Here is a 4,546-nt window from a genome sequence, read left to right on the forward strand (position 1 = left end):
AAAGAGTAGATTATTGAATCTACTTCAATCCAAAAAACAACTATTAATCTTATATATTTTACATTACTATGAATTTGGGTTTATTGATACAAATTTAAAGTTAATTTTGTTGTATTTTTTTCTTCCATTTTCTTCTTTTTTTTGGGGGGTGGATATGGGAGGAATGAGAAGGGAGTGTGCTCAGGGTTCACAATATGGAATTCCCAAATAATGAGTAAAGTATTATGAAAGCAAATTACCTCTAGTTCTGTATTTATAACTGTTAAATATTTATAGGTTCTCTGTGTTTTAGATACATTTCCTATGTTTTCATTTGAATCAAAGTTGTTTTGTTAGAAAAAATAGTATGAGTTTACAAAATCTTGCTTAAATAACAAAGATTTATGTTTTAAAAGATAATTATTTTTAGTTTCTATTGAGTTTGTTGGGATCAGCATTGCTCTTTGCTGCTGGCAGATATGGCACTCAGCAATAGCCATAGCCAGGCCAGCTTTGGTATATGGAAATCCTTGTTGTTGAGTTCTAGAACATCCTCTGTCTATACCACCATAACTCATATGTTCATGGGCCTATTGGACATTGACAAAGACGAATGGGTGAAAAGAGATTGCTGTTTACAAAATAGTTATTCCATCTGCTTTGTTATTGAACTCCTCCTCTGCAGAATTCACACTTTGATGAAGAATTACATGGAATGCAGATTATCTTATGTCTTTTACCAATTTTGAATGACCTAGCTACATATCTCTTCCATAAATGTCTTTCCTGCCAATTTTCCAACATATCCCTTCCAAATCTGATCATTTTTCTTCTATGTAAAATGCATGTCTAAGTTAGTGTTTCTGTTGCTGTGAAGAGACACCATGACCAAGGCAACTCTTATAAAGGATAACACTTAACTGAGGCTGGCTTAAAGTAAAGAGTTTTGGTCCATTATTATTATGAACATTGTCTGACCTACCAAACTATAAAGTTGGACTTGCCCACCAGCAATCCATCATCAAATAGAAATCATATATACATGACTAGGCCCAAACACGGTGGGAAGCACAGTGGCATGTAGGCAGACATGGTGTTGGAGAAGTAACTTAGAGTTCTACATCCAGATCCTCAGGCAGTAAGAAAAGAGAGAGTGACACTGGGCCTGGCTTGAGCGTTTAAAATCTCAAAGCCCACCCCCAGTGACACACTTTCTTCAATAAGGCCACACCTACTCCAACAAAGCCGCACTTCCTAATAATGCCATTCTCTATGAGCCTAAAGGGGGCCATTTTTATTCAAGACTTCACTGGTGTCCTTAACAGTTGTCCAGAAGGGACTATAATGTTGTAGTTGTCTACTTCCAAGTGATGCCTGCATATAAATCATGCCCTAGGCTCCTCTTACAAATTATAGGCCATCTTCTTTGAGGCCATGTGTACATGTTTGGGGAATAAGACATTGCAACAAGAGTAGAACCATAGACAATTAGGTAACTTCATGTAATTTGCTTATGCTTTCAAAATTTGTTTGGGCCTAGTCATGTATATACCATTTCCATTTGATGATGGATTGCTGGTAGGCAAGTCCAACTTTATAGTTTGATAGGTCAGAAAACGTTCATAATGAGGAGTTCAAGTTGTTTAGTAAATTGGTAACACATTGTCAAATGTTAAGTTTTTATTAAAGTGCACTAGCAGGCCATGAGCTGCTTCTCAAAGGTCGACTAGTTGAGGATAACAGCAAGCCCTTGCTCCAGAATCCTAAGGGTCTTTGCTTGGGATTCACCTATGGAGGCCTGCCAAAGGGTCCAAACAGCATTTCTTTCTACCTCTGACACCTCAGCTATCATTGGGTCTGCTGGATCACATGGCTTAAGCTCTCATAGTAACCTGAACCTGTTAAAAGTCTTCTCCTGCTTTAGGACCCACTGAAAACTAATCCTTTGTAGGGATGCGTGACCAAAGTGCTGTAGGTAGAGTTTTCCTGCCTGGCCCACAGTCAAGACAAATCTCTATCATGTGCCAGTCCCACAGCACCTCAGACCCGACCAAGTAAACACAGAGACTTATATTGGTTTCAAACTTTATGGCCGTGGCAGGCTTCTTGCTAACTGTTCTTACAGCTTAAATTAATCCATTTCCATAAATCTATACCTTGACACATGGCTCGTGGCTTACCGGCATCTTCACATGCTGTTTCTCATCGTGGCGGCTGGCAGTGTCTCTCTGCCTCAGCCTTCCACTTCCCAGCTTTATTCTCCTCCTTGTCCCGCCTACACTTCCTGCCTAGCCAATGGCCAATCAATGTTTTATTTATTGACTAATTAGCAACACATTTGCCATACAGAACATCCCACAGCACTTCCCCCCCCTTTTTTTTTTTCAAAAAGGAAGGTTTTAACCTTAACAAAGTAAAATTACATATAATTTGGGAATTTGGGCGTAGCTTCTCTTACTACTTCCTGCTGGAGGGGGGCGCTGTATCTTATGGGGAAACAAAGAAAATTTTAGGATTATGGAATAGTCCATGAGGCTGTATCGTCTGAGCCAGTTGCCTTGAAAACATTCTGGATGTTGGATCATCTGGGCCATGGTGTCATTGGAGACCTTTCAGGGGGTCTTGGCTGGTCAAACCTGATGTATCTTAATCTGGAACAAATCCATAGCCTCTGGCTTTCTGTGGGAACAAAAGCAGAGTCTCCTTTCCAAAGCAACATATCCTTATATTCAAATTTTGAAGTCAAGGTACCTTTAAAATATACATTTTGGCATAACTCAACAGCTTTTACAATCAAATGTTTTTCTGCAGTTAAAAGTCCCAAAGACAACACAATGCAGATTCTCTGTGTAATATCCATTTTTACGTGGCTTATTTTTTATACTACCTTTACTGTCTCTTTAAAGACTTTATTTTTTAAAACTATGTATTTGTTTCTATAACTCTATATATCATCTTTTTTGTCTCTTTCAAGCCTACGTATCTTTTATACACATTGTAGACTATTACATCTGAATCTGTCTTATTGTGAATCTATTGCCTTAAACTGCAGCAGCTGTGGCTGCTGACTCCACCCACCTCAGCTTCCCAACATGGCGGTGTTACCTTTTCCACCAGCTCTGGGAGCTATCATCGGTCTATGCTTTTAGCCAAGCAGCGTGTAGTCCAGAAACCTCTTTTTTTTGTTTTGTACTAGCAAAGTCTAAATCCACCATGCAGCTTAATGTGCCACTTGCAGAGGCCTCATTCCCGCCATACTGCAGGTCGAGCACGCACTCTAGGAACCCACCAGTAGCTCAAACAGGCAGCTGCCGCTCATTTGAGAGAGACAATTAGGAACTGTTTTTAGCTCCGTTTTAGAATCTTTTTTCTCAGGTTTTAGGTGGAAACTCTTGCCACCACGTTGGACGCCATTTGTATATGTAAAGTGCAACAGGTGTAAGCCAAAGGTTTGTAATGATACCAACTAAAAGGTTAGATACAGTTGTCCACACTGACATCCATGTTCACAGTCCAGCTTGCCCTTCTTCCCCATTCCTCAGCTCTCTCCTAACTGTCTTGCTGTTAAGCAGGGTCATGAGACTCATCCTTTCTGATGGGCCATAGCTGCTGATGTTCATGCCCATTCCTATTGCTGTTCCTTGAGTATTGGGATCCAATGTTTTCCAGATGTTAGAACTTCCTATATCAGCTGCACATGAGTACTATGAGGAGTGAAATCCACCAACCTAAGCTGGGGGTAATATGTGCAACAATCCATGTCTGTTGTGCTAACCCATTAAAATTTCAGGTTTCATTTTTTGTGACCACAGCATTATCTAACCCATTATGACTAATGCTAAATTTATAATCACATCTTGGTTATTCTGTTCTGAGCCTCTTGCTATTCTGAGCCTCCATTTTCTCATCTGTAAAGTAGAAATAATAGTGCTTAGTGCAAAGCCCAGCTAATTGTTTTATCGGCCTTGCTTGTTTGCCCACTTAAATTCCAGAAATTCTTATTCTATCTCTCTGTGGACCAATTTCCAGCAGAGACCAGCCAATTAGAGGGGCATGTCTTCAATAGCACCCTGACTGACATAGGTCTGTTACTTCCCCAGTTCAGTTCCAGAATTGGTTTGGAGTTGTGAGAAGGAATATCTTTCTATCTTTCTGTATAAGCCTGGGTCTATGATATGCCATGTTTCCCACTTATGAAAGAAGATAGTATTTATGGGTAGTGATACACAGAACCAAAAGGTCCATTTAGCTTTGTACTATATTGTAGGTAGAGTTTTCCTGCCTGGCCCATGGTCAGGGCAAATCTCTCTCACCCGCCAGTCCCACAGTCTCTCAGACCCGACCAAGTAAACACAGAGACTTATATTGGTTACAAACTGTATGGCCGTGGCAGGCTTCTTGCTAACTGTTCTTACAGCTTAAATTAATCCATTTCTATTAATCTATACCTTGCCACATGGCTTGTGGCTTACCGGCATCTTCACATGCTGTTTGTCATCATGGTGGCTGGCAGTGTCTCTCTCACCCAGCTTCCTGTTCTCTCAATTCTCCTCTCTGTTAGTCCCAC

This window comes from Peromyscus californicus, unplaced genomic scaffold (genome assembly GCF_007827085.1).
Source record: "Peromyscus californicus insignis strain IS unplaced genomic scaffold, ASM782708v3 Scaffold_20__1_contigs__length_68692818, whole genome shotgun sequence".
In the NCBI taxonomy this organism is placed as follows: Eukaryota; Metazoa; Chordata; class Mammalia; order Rodentia; family Cricetidae; genus Peromyscus; species Peromyscus californicus.